Below are 12,913 nucleotides of genomic sequence, written 5' to 3'. Positions count from 1 at the left end.
CCTCATGTGGGATCTGTCCTTAATGTGTTTCCAATGTGAATTAATGCTATAACTAGTACTGAAACAGTATTTTACACTTTATGTTCTGTGTGTTGCAGACTGATGAAATCTTTACTTAACATATACTAAATGGATCTTCAGTATATAAAGATAATTGAAAATGAATCTTGATGTGAATGGAATGGGAGAGGGAGCAGGAGATGGGAGGGGTGTGGGTAGGAGGGAAGTTATGGGGGGGGGAGCCATTGTAATCCATAAACTGTACTTTGGAAAATTATATTTGCTAAATAAAAGTTCAAAAAAAATCCATACTAACAAAAGCAATTTAGAGATTCTATATAATACCAATCAAAATACCAAGTACATTCTTCTCAGTTACAGAAAAAAACTGATGCTGAAATTCTTATGAACAAATAGGAGACCCAAAATTGCTAAAGCAATCTTATACAACAAAAACAAAGCTGGAAGCATCACAATACCAGATTTCAAGACATAGCACAGGGAAGTTATAAATCAAAGAAGAAGGTAACTTCCTCTGAAGGGAGGAGAGAACTTCCACTTTGACTATGACCCTGTCAGAATAAGATCGAAGTCAGCAAACTCAAAAGGCTTCCATAGCCTTGGGAACTCATGACTGGAGCCTAGGGAGATTACTGACGCCATAAACAAGAGTGTCAAATTGTTAAGAAGTCAACAACAGGAGTCACTGTGTACTTACTCCTCATGTGGGATCTGTCCTTAATGTGTTGTCCAATGTGAAGTAATGCTATAACTAGTATTGAAACAGTATTTTACACTTTGTGTTTCTGTGTGGGTGCAAACTGATGAAATCTTTACTTAATATATACTAAATGGATCTTCAGTATATAAAGATAATTGAAAATGAATCTTGATGTGAATGGAATGGGAGAGGGAGCTGGGGATGGGAGGGGTGCGAGTTGGAGGGAAGTTATTGTGGGGGGAAGCCATTGTAATCCATAAACTGTACTTTGGAAATTTATATTTACTAAATAAAAGTTTAAAAAAACAGCCTGGTACTAACACAAAAACAGACTTTTAGACCAATGGAAGATAATAGAAACTCCAGAAATCAATCTATGCATCTACAACCAACTTATCTTTGACACAGTAGCTAAAACCGGAAAACTGGATCTCCACATGCAGAAGTATGAAGCAAGACTCCTGCCATACACCTTACACAAAAATCCACTCAAGGTTGATCAAAGACCTAAATCTATGACCTGATACCATCAAATTATTAGAGAACATTGGAGAAACCCTGCAAGACATTGGCACAGGCAAAGAGTTCTTGGAAAAGACCCCAGAAGCACAGGCAATCAAAACCATAATTGACAAATGGGATTACATCAAATTGAAAAGCCTCTGCACTGCAAAAGAAACACTCAGGAAGGTGAAAAGGCAACTGATAGAATGGGAGAGAGTATTTGCAAACTATTCAGCTGATAAAGGATTAATATCTAGAATTTATAAAGAGCTCAAGAAACTCTACAACAACAAAACAAACAACCCACTTAAGAAATGGGCTAAATGACTTGAACAAGCATGTTTCAAAATAGGAAATGCAACATATACATAAAAAAATGCTTAGGATCACTAGACACCATGGAAATGCAAATCAAAACCACAATGAGGGTTCTCCTCATGCCAGTTAGAATGGCTTTCATACAGAAATCAACAAACAACAAAAGCTGGTGAAGAAATGAGGAAAAAGATACTCTAACCCACTGTTGGTGAGAATGTAAACTTCTACGGCTACTGTGGAAGACAGTATAGAGATACCTCAGAAATCTGAATGTAGACCTAGGATATGACTCAGCCATCCCACTCTTGGGAATTTACCAAAGGAAATGAAATCAGCATATGAAAGAGTTATCTATATGCCTATGTTTATTGCAGCTCAGCAATAGTTAAGATACGGAATCAAACTAAATGTCCATCAACTGAATACTGGATAAACAAATTGTGGGATATGTACACAATGGAGAATACTACACAGTGGTAAGAAAAAAAAAAAACTGAAATCCTGTCATTTGCAACAAAATGGATGAAACTAGAAACATCATACTTGGTGAAATAAGCCAGTCCCAAAGGACAAGTCCCATATGTTCTCCCTGATTTGTGATAACTCATAAAGTACCTAAATGTAATCTATAGAATTTCAATTAACATCTCAAGATGTGATGATGTGATGACTTTATACAGCCCTTGTTCTGACTGCTAAGGAACAGGTTTTTTTTTTTCCTCATATTATTTTTTGAACTCTTACTTAGTATGGGGTTAGTCTTATGTGTATAAAATGCATTGAAAATAGATCTTAGTAAAAAATAAGTATAGGAATAGGAGAGGGAACAAGAAAAAGGATGTGAGTGCAGGAGAGAGGGAAGGTAGGGTAGGAAGAATCACTATGTTCCTAAATTTGTATTTATGAAATGCATAAAGTGTGTATAGGTAACTAAAAGGTTTCTGGGTAAAATAAATAAATAAATAAATATTTTACTATAAAATATATAAGTAAATATTGTTTTAAAAAGAGGCTGGGATTACATATCCAATATAAAATAACTATAGTGGGATATTAAAAATATTTTACATGGATTTTCAAATCAGCAAGTTTTCTTATCATCCACTACAGTGGATGATAGCATCTTATGAAGTCTGTGCTACTATAAGAAACGGCCATAAGTTGGGAGGCTTAAACAAGCATTTCTTACAGTTTTAGAGACTGGGATGTCCAAGATCACTGTTTAAAAGGGACCAACTTCTTTTCTGAACCTTCGTGTGGTGTACAGCAGAATGATCTTATGTCTCCTCCTTTTACAATATTATTAATCTGGGGCCAGCTCTGTGGCATAGCAAGTAAAGCAGCTGTCTGTGGTGCCAGCATCCCATTTGGGTGCTGGTTCTATTCCAGGCTACTCCACTTCTGATCCAGCTCCCTGCTAATGTGCCTGGGAATGCAGCCAGGATGGCCCAAGTGCTTGGGCCCCTACACCCACATAGGAAACCCAGATGAAATTTCTGGCTCTGCCTGGCCCAGCCCTGGCCATTGTGGCCATTTTGGGAGTGAACCAGCAGATGAAAGACCTCTCTCTCTGTTTCTCCCTTTCTGAGCACTTTATTATTATTATTATTTGACAGAGTTAGTGAGAGAGAGACAGAAAGAAAGTTCTTCCTTCCATTGGTTCATCCCCCATATGGCCACCATGGCTGGAGCTACGCTGATCCGAAGCCAGGAGCCAGGTACTTCTTCCTGGTCTCTGATGCTGGTGCAGGTGCCCAAGAACTTGGGCCATCCTCCACTGCCTTCCTGGGCCACAGCGGAGAGCTGGACTGGAAGAGGAGCAACCGGGACTAGAGCACGGCGCCCATATAAGATGCTGGCACCGCAGGTAGAGGATTAACCAAGTGAGCCACGGCACTGGCCTCTGTTTCTCCCTTTTGAACTCTGCCTTTGGGGCGGGGAAGGGGAAGAGTATTAATCACATTCATGAGGGCTCCACTTTCAGGGCCTAATTACCACCTGAAGGCTTTATTTGCCAATACCATTGGACTGGGGAACAGGCTTCAACACAGGAATAGGAGGGGTTCAGAGACACACAAACCTTCAGCCCATAGCAGCATCTGCCTGTACTCCTATAGACCAGATCACATCAATTTCAGAACACAGCCTAAATAAAACTCAACAGTTATCTACATTCAACTTAATGATATCAGTATCTGCTTGCTAAAGTCACTTTAATTCTGTCATTTCTAACAATATTGCATCCCTTATTGTTTATGCCAAACATGAAGTACATAAGTGTATTATTAGAAGATGGCATTGCAGCTAAGGCTTTCCGATATTAATAGAAAGCTGGTAATTTGGATGTGACTTGTCCACCTGGTGCTTGTTATTGGGATTCACAGCAGATTTCACCATTTCTTTTTCATGGATGCAGAGGAAGACTTTTTCAGTCATGTTACTGCGATGCAAACATTCTCTGTCTCTATCATCCCCATGGCCTGTCACCAACCTAAAAAAGAAAACCAAGTTAGCACACACTGAACGCTGTATTCCTTCTCTTAAGTTCTCCGTCAAACATAGAATGCTCCAAGCCCTTTCTCATGACGCTGGGCTCATTGAGAGCCTGCCCTTGCCCTGCAGTTCTCTGCTATGGTTCTCAGCTTCCTCTTCTCTGCATCAGACCATGTCCTTTCACCTCTTTGGCCAACACACCTGCCTCCTTCCTTCCCTGGATTTCAAGAGACATATGAGTCTTTCTTTTAACTGCCTTGGCATTTTTAACAAGGAATAAGATGAGACAAGGCACTGAAGTGGGGGCGTGCGTGCTTGCTTGTGTGTTTGCTTTTATGACTTGCTTTACTTTTTAAAAAAATTTTAAATAAATTGTATGTATTTATAGAGTTCCATGTTATGTTTCAATATACACACATACACATTGTAGAGTGTACAATCAGAGTAAATATACCCATATCCTCCTTTAACATTTCTTTATAGGGCATAAACATTCAAAATCTTGTATTCTAACTTTTTTCTTTATATATGAGAATATACAATGCATCAACATTATGCATAGTCACCTTACTTTGGGAGAGAACTCCAGAACTTCTTACTCTTAGCTAGCCATAACTTAGTACCTGTTAGTCAACATTTTCCTATTCTTCTCTCTCCAGACTCTGGTTACCACAATTGAGCTTTTTACATCTATGATTTACCTTTTCTTAGGCTCCACATGTGAGGAAGATCACATGATATATGTCTTTCTGTGCTCGCTTATTTCACTTAACATAAGGACTTCCAGTTCCATTCAAGTTGCTGCAAATGGCAAGATTTCATTCTCTGTTGCTGAGCAGTATCCCATTATTTGCATGTTTTCTTCATTCATTCATTAGTGAATGGAAAAGTTGTTTCCATTTCTTGACTATTGTGATGAATCTTGCCTCAATAAACATTAGAATACAGATGTCTCTTTACAGACTAATTTCATATCCCTTGGATATATACCCTGTAGTGAGACTGTTGAGTCATGTGGCTGTTCTAGTCTTAAGTTTTTGAGGAATCTCCATACTGTTCTCCACAAATGCTGTACTAATTTATATTCCCACCAAGAACATCGCAAGGCTCTCTCTTCTCCACATCCTTGTCAGCAACTGTTATCATTTATCTTTTTGAAAACAGTCCATATAACTGGAATGAGGTGATATCTCATTGTGGTTTGGATTTGTGGATTTGTTGGCCATTCCTATGGTTTTGTCTGAGAAATATCTGTTTAAATCTACTTCCCATTTTAAATTGAATTATTTGGTTTTTTTTTTCCATTGAGTTACTTGAGCTCCATATATATTCTGGCTATTAATCCCTTATCAGATGTATAACTTGAAAATATTTTCCCTTTTCCTGTGGTCTCTGCACTCTGTTGATTGTTTCCTTTGCTATATAAAAGCTCTTTAATTTGATGAAATCCCATGCCCTGACTGTTCACTCTCAGTACCTGTCCTTCTTTGAGGTTGTAATCAGGTATGGGCTTGATGGTTATGAAATAGCCCACCCACCTACAGGCCCTCCAAGAGAATAGAGCTACTCTTTTGTATAAAATATCTAAGAGCAGGCATTTGATGCAGCAGTTAAGTCATGGCCTAGGACATCCACATCCCATATTGAAGTTCCTGGGTTGAGTCCCAGCTCTGCTTCCAATTCAGCTTCCTGCTAATGCTCACCATGGGAGGCAGTTGGCGATTGCTCAAGTGCTTGGGTCCCTGCCACCCACAAGGAAGACCAGGATTGAGTTCTAGGCTCCTGGATTTGGTCTGGTCCAGTCCTGGCTATTGTGAGCATTTGGGGAGTGAATCAGCAGAGGGAAGATGTGTGTGTGTATGTGTGTGTTTTTCTGTCTATGCCTTCCAAACTAATTAATCAATTAAATTATTAAAAAAGTATACCTAGAAAAGGAGGTACATCCATCCAGGTTCACTCACAAGGTGAAAGAAGACCTATATAGAGTTTACTGGCAAGAGATTTGTGCCCACCATATATCACATATCACATATCACATCAAGGCTTTAGTCCTCAGAAGATGTTTTGGCTTACTGCCAAGAATTCTCAGCACAGAGAGTACTGTCAAGAGCAGTAGGTCTCACTGAGGAGGCTGAAAACTGAAGGTAAGCAGAGAGAAGTGAGCAGGGACAGAGGAGGGAAACTACAGGGGTGGGGAAGACAGCTTGGATGTGTAACTAGGAACATAGCCTGTGGTGAAATACACCTTGAATCTCAAGTTGAAGGGTATGGACTTGGCAATGTTAGCAGTGTATCACTGAAGTTCATTAAGCATGGATGTAATGAATGAACTTACAGAGTTCTAGAAAGAGTAAAAACTTTTTCTTCTGATAAAAGTTTTCCTTTAAAGAAAGACATCAAAATCACATTAAATGTCAATGTTTCAATTTCTACAACATTACTCCTTTTTCTCAGTATAACTATCAGTGTAAACTTGTATTCTTACTGTCATACATCATTTACCATACATTTGTCATCATTCTTGCCAGATACGTGTGTATGTGTGTGTGCCTGTGTGTGTACAGTTTATTCTATCTATAATGGTTTCTTCATCAAGCAAATGGAAAAACTGTAAGGATGACTGATACATAAAATGAAGTGGTGGCATCACTGTGAGCAGCAAAGAGCCCCAGTTCTCAAATCTGATCCAACTCTGAAAACACAGAGTCCAGCAAGCAGAGAAGGTGACATCCATGTACACTAGTGGAGCAAACAGACCTGTGAGCCACAACTTCTCCCAGGCCGCCCTCCACGCCCTTCCTGGCTGAGTGCCTCTTGAGGATTTCCATAGAACTAGCATCCTTCCTATCATTACTATCATACAGCATTATTGTAAGAATTAAACAACACCAGGGCCGGCACTGTGGCGTAGCGGATAAAGCCGTCGCCTGCTGTACCGGCATCCCATAAGGGTGCCAGTTCGAGTCCCGGCTGCTCCACTTCTGATCCAGCTCTCTGCTACAGTCTGGGAAAGCAGTAGAAGATGGCCCAAGTCATTGGGCCCCTGCACCCACTTGGGAGACCCAGAAGAAGCTCCTGGCTCCTGACCTCAGATCAGCACAGCTCCAAAGCTTCCTTCTCTCTTCCTCTTTGTAACTCTGCCTTTAAATAAATGACTACATCTTAAAAAAAAAAAAAGACCATGTGAAAGGCTCCTGAAAAACTATCAATCTGCACATTGCTTTTCACTAGAATAATCAGTCCCAAACTGAGCAAGGGTAGAACCAACGGTTTGGATTCAGGCTACTGGAACGGAGCTCTAACCATGCTCTAAAGAAATGGCCACAGATTTCTTGAGACATCCATGAGGTCAAAGTTGTTATGGCCTTACCAGGTGAATACAACCATCTGCCAGGGAAGCACTTCCCCATGGCTCTCCTCTTTCCCACCCATCTTCTCTGGCTACTTATTTTCTAAGACTCACTATTAAAGATTCTCTCATGTGAGACATTTCTTATTCTTGCCACACACAGCTGACCTCTCCTCCCATTGCACTCTACAAATATCTCATTTGACACACTAGAATAGAGCCTCCTTTTTTTGGGTTTTGCTGAGATTCATCTCTGTATCTCTAGTGCTTAAATCCAGCTACAGGTGCTTGGGAAATTATTTCACTCAACTGCCAGAGCTTTCTGTCATACTGACCAAAAGCTAGAGGCCACAAAGATGCACACAGGAGAGTGCAAGGCTGAAACAACACCTTTGGAACCTCATTCTGTAGGAGAGGGAGGAGAGGAATTGTGACCACAAGGTTCTAGGGAGGCCTCTGGAGCTTGTCTGGTGAGTTAGAAGTGGTGGTATTTTTCTCTCTCATATACTACAGAGTAATTTAACCATTTGATAAGGTTGATATGGTTAATGAGTCGCATAACCATTAGTTTGTTTTTCTTCCAAAAGGTGATTTCTTTTGGAAAGCAAAGCCTGTTGAATTTATTTAATCTTTGTTGAATGTCATTAAATATTAAAGGATCTCTTCTACACAGCGTAAGTCAACAGCATTTATTTAAAGTTTCCTGGGATTATGAGGCAGAGAGCCAAGAGCTTCCCAGTAAGTTCCCTCCTCCCTCCACAATCACAGCTTCACTGTTTGGCATTCACTGAACTCTTGCAGGGACTAGTGTGAAGTTCTAGGACTGTCTTTCTCTAGTCCTTTCTGCCTCCAAAATTAGTGTCTGAAAGTAATGGTTTTACTTAAGACGTTTCTCTGGAGAATGACCAGCTGCTGGATGTGGTCCTCATTCTGTAGCCCGGACTTCAGAACCCACAGGCTGCCTTACCAGCTTGTCTCACCTCCCACTGCTCCCAGTGTATGCTTATGCTCCAGAGGAACAAAGGTGGCTCCAGGCTTCATGCCAGCTTCTACTCCCAAATAAAGCACTGTATCCTCCTTTGAATCTCCAACTGTTGACACAGCTCCCCAATCAAACTCTTTCTCCCTCTCCACACAGCCTTCAAGGCTCCCTGGGGGTAAACACCAGCCTCCATCTTCTCACACACAATCCCCCATGTGTTCTTTGGAAAAATCAGCCCACTCTATGGGGGACATGCTCTATATGTAGCTCCAGGGGACAGGCCCTCACTGGCTTAAACTTGTTGGCCAGATACAATAAATGGAGATGGAAACATTTATTGTCTCTTTAATGTCCATTGATTGTCTCTCCAGAGACAATAAATAGAGATGGAAACATGATCCTATAAAGGGATACAAACTCCTCTCCTCTACCTCCCACACATTCTCACCTCACTTCATGGTCCTTTAGCGTTCAGGAGGGCTTCAGTTTTTGTTACCACAAGAAGAACCACCTTGAGAGCAAAGCCATCTGAGAGGAAACAGAACTGAGAAATGGGTCCCAGAATGTCATCATGTCCTGGATTAAACTGAACCTGAAGACAAATCTCTACTAGAGATTCAGCTGCATAAATAAATTCTACTTTTTATTAAGGTATATGTGTGTTGGTTCTGCCACTTTTGAGAAACCTGTGTCGAACATTCAATGTCTCCACCTTCTAGAAACCCTTTTGGAGCTCTCTTCACCAGGGTCCTAGATCTTCATCCTCTATTGTATATACCACAAAGAAAGAGATTTTCATTCATATACAAGGTATTCATACTTCATAAGCATTAGAGGAACAAGGGTGCAAACTATAGATCCAATCAGCAAGAGGGAGGAGTTAAGTATGTTGTTGGTACAAAAATGTGTATGGGGGCCGGTGCTGCGGTATAGTGGGCTAAGCCTCCAACTGTGGCACTGGCATCCCATATGGGCACCAGTTCAAGCCCTGGCTGCTTCTCTTCCAATCCAGCTCTCTACTATGGCCTGGGAAAGCAGTAGAAGATGGCTCAAGTCATTGGGCCCCTGCATCCATGTGGGAGACCCAGAAGAAGCTCCTGGCTCCTGGCTTTGGACTGGCCAAGCTTTGGCTATTGAAGTTACTTGGGTAATGAACTAGTGGATAGAAGACCTTTCTCTTTGTCTCTTCCTCTTTATGTAAGTCTACCTCTCAAATAAATAAATAAAAATATTTTTTAAAATGTGTATGATTATTAAACCACCCTGCTGACTACTTTCCTTGGCTGTGGTTCTCCATGCTATCACTGTTAGTGGGAAGCTTGGAGATGCAACTAGAGGCAGATATAGTTAAGAACTGTAACACAATAGAGTAGAAAATTAAAAGGTGTACTACATGAAAGAAGACTCATAATTGTTCTGTAAGATTTTATTTTAGTTATGTACATGCATATGCTTATATATACATTAGGAAACACAATGTAACATGCATTTTTAGGGTATATGAAAGCCAAATATTTTTTGAAAACCTTTGATCTAGCTCCCATTTGAGACAATTCCATAATACAGAATACAAAAGAATAGAAAATGATAGAGAGGGACTTGTTTTGTAAAATTGCCTTTTCAGTCCTATAGATATGTATATACACACATATATGTACTGAGTCAAGAGTAGGAAAAGTATTTCTTACTGTAGGTTCTAACCAAAAGGTATGAAAAATACTAATGTGCCTTTTCCTGGGGCAAGATATATTATAAAGCAGTTTGATTACTTGAGCTGCAGCCAGCAGTGTGAGGGAAAGAAAGGAGGACACACAGCAACCTCAGCATCAGGAGATACCTGGGCAATCCACATCCTTATAGGCCTACTCCTGGGTTTCCAGGCTGGTAGTAAAGGATTTATCGGCAGGCCTGCTCCTAGAGCCACAGCAAACAGGGCTGGCCAAGCAAGGGCATGTGTTGCTCTAGCCTCTTTCCATACCCAACTCTACAAGATACTGAATTAAAAACCAGGCAATCAGAGGAGACAGGAGCCTTTGGAGAATGAGGAAATAGAAGAGCTAAACATTCTTAACTGCTTGCTACTCCAATGGGACTCTGAAGAGTGCTTTGCCAAGATCCTGACCTTGGAAATCAAAGCCACAGATACAAGCTACTGGAACTTGTGGCTGTGTTAATGTTTGGATAATAACAAAAGCTAGATGTCTTTTAAAAGCAGGTAATTTGCCTTTTAGAAAAATGTTCTCATGTTTTAAATTGTTCATCTCTTATCTTCTGTATTTATTTTTAGTTGTTTTGTTCTCTAACTGTTTAGCACTTACAGAATGTTATATTCTTTCACTAATGTGAGCTTATTTTTAATCTTCCTTTAAAATGTTTCAGCTACCTGGATTACTCTTTATTTTCAATTTAATTTTTCCTTCTATTATTTTCACTTGAAAAGAGTTTTGTTTCCAATTTGTAATTTACTTTATTCATAAGTATATCCTTTAGAGTCTTAGCTTCTCATTTTAACATCTAAATTTTTATTCCCCTTATCTCATTTTTCCCTGTTTTTATTTTTAATTTCAGAGCCAGGAAAAACTACCCGGACCAGAAGAATCAGGGCTTTTTAAAACAAAGTCAGCTGATGAGACTGGTGGGTGGTTTCAATCTATGAAGTCACTTCAGATAGTTCATGGAGGGGCAGGATTTTGGTCTGCGGGTTAAGATGTCATTTAGGATATCTAGGATCCCTATTGGAGTATCTGCGTTCTATTCCTGGCTCTAGCCCCTGAATGGAGCTGTCCAATAATGCAGACCCTGGGAGGCAGCAGGTGAAAGCTGAAGTAATTGTATCCCTGTTACCATTTGAGAGACTTAGACTGAGTATGGGGCTCCTAGCTTAAGCCACAGCCCAGCCTCATCAATTGCAGGCATTTGGGGGGTAAACCAGTACAAGGGAGTGCTCTCTTTTTCTTGAATGAAAACTAGCTAAAAATATGCATAAAATTGCTTTTTTGGGGGAATAAAAACCTTTGAAATCTATATATAGTTTCTTAAACAATGCTAATTTTCTAGGAATTTTTGAAGACATCTCGTATATGATAGTTGTGTGCATCACCAGGCCAATGCCACGGGCCAGAACCATGTCAGAGGTGGTGCCCCATTCATCTTGCAACCTTCAGTTGATATCTCCAGGGAGGCCTTCTGAATGAGATGGCAAAGAATGGGCTCTGACTCTTTTGGGGTAGGGGTATAGGGTGGGCTTCTTCTTTTTAAAGAAGAATAATCTGAACAATAAAAATTATTGTGAGGGGCCAGCCCTGTGCTGTAGTAAGTTATGCCTCCCTCTGCAGTACTACAGGCATCCTATATGGGCACTGGTTCTCCCAACTGTTCCACTTCCCATCCAGCTCCCTGAAGATTGCCAGGGAAAGCAGTGGAAGATGGCCCAAGTGCTTGGGCCCCTGCACCCACTTGGGAGACCCAGAGGAAGCTCCTGTATCCTGGCCTCCAATTGGCCCAGCTCTGGCTATTGAAGCAATTTCAGGAGTGAACCAGCAGATAGAAGACCTCTCTCTCTCTCTCTCTCTGTCTCTTCCTCTCTCTGTTTCTCCCTATCTCGGTCTCTAACTCTACCTCTCAAATAAATAAACAAACCTTTAAAAAATGAATGTGAACAAGGATGTCACCTCTTACTGCCATCTGGTTTCTGTAAGAAGCTGTATCTGTCAAAGTCCAATCAGGAGACATGCATCACACGGTGATTTAAGCAAGACATTAGAGGGATGGAGGATTTACTAGCAAGAGATAAAAAGAACTCAAAGCAGAGAGGAGAGGCATGCGTCATGGCACAGCTGGTTAACCCCTTATCTATAACACCAGCATCGCATATGGGTACTGATTCGAGTTCCAGCTGCTCCACTTCCAATCCAATCTACTAATGTACCTGCGAAGGCAGCAGAAGATGGCTCAAGTGCTTGGACCACTGCACCAACTTTGGAGACTTAGACAGAGTTCCAGGCTCTTGGCATTGCCTGGCCCAGCCCCAGGCTATTGCGGCCATTTGGGGAGTAAACCAGCAAATGAAAGAAATCTCTCTCTTTAGCTTTCCCTCTCTATGTCTCTCTCTCTGTAGCTCAGCCTTTCAGATAAAATAAGTAAATCTTTTAAAAACTGAGAGGTGGCAACCCCTATGAATGAGAAAAAACACAAGGGAGAGACCTTCTCACTCCATGGGCTGAGGTCCAGACATCTCTGGAGAAGGCATGGTGAAGCTCACTGGATGGCAGATACGTTCAGTGGGATTTGGTAGAAAGCTTATCTCAAGGAGGAGCCATGTCTCAAAAACTTACTGAAAAGTCACCTGGAGGGGAGTGGGGAATACTGGTCAGGGGGAAGTGTCCAGCCAGTAGCACTCCATGATGTAGATGGCCAAGGAGGGGTGCAGTTGCCCACCAACTGCATTTCACTGCAAAGCTGCTGAGGCTAGATTGCCCAAGGCAGCCATTCATAAGGAGATGCCTTGCTGGTAGCCCTTCCTTATGAAGCTGCCTACAGGAGGATG

General features: G+C 41.0%; 1 protein-coding gene across 1 annotated transcript in view; it reads right to left on the bottom strand.

Annotated features, from left to right (window-relative positions):
- Positions 1-3,742: 3,742 nt before the first annotated feature.
- The window catches only part of PIGK (phosphatidylinositol glycan anchor biosynthesis class K), a 172,580-nt gene continuing 163,409 nt past the window's right edge, over positions 3,743-12,913 (bottom strand). Inside the window, exon 12 of the mRNA XM_089300478.1 lies at positions 3,743-4,034. The gene's annotated coding sequence lies outside the window, so the exon portion shown is untranslated. The remainder of the gene's footprint in view (positions 4,035-12,913) is intronic.

The sequence above is a fragment of the Oryctolagus cuniculus genome, chromosome 7 (genome assembly GCF_051225735.1).
Source record: "Oryctolagus cuniculus isolate XC-2025 breed Fujian yellow rabbit chromosome 7, ASM5122573v1, whole genome shotgun sequence".
In the NCBI taxonomy this organism is placed as follows: Eukaryota; Metazoa; Chordata; class Mammalia; order Lagomorpha; family Leporidae; genus Oryctolagus; species Oryctolagus cuniculus.
The sequence above is the reverse complement of the archived record's forward strand: the minus strand, read 5'-3'. Positions and strand labels throughout refer to the sequence as shown.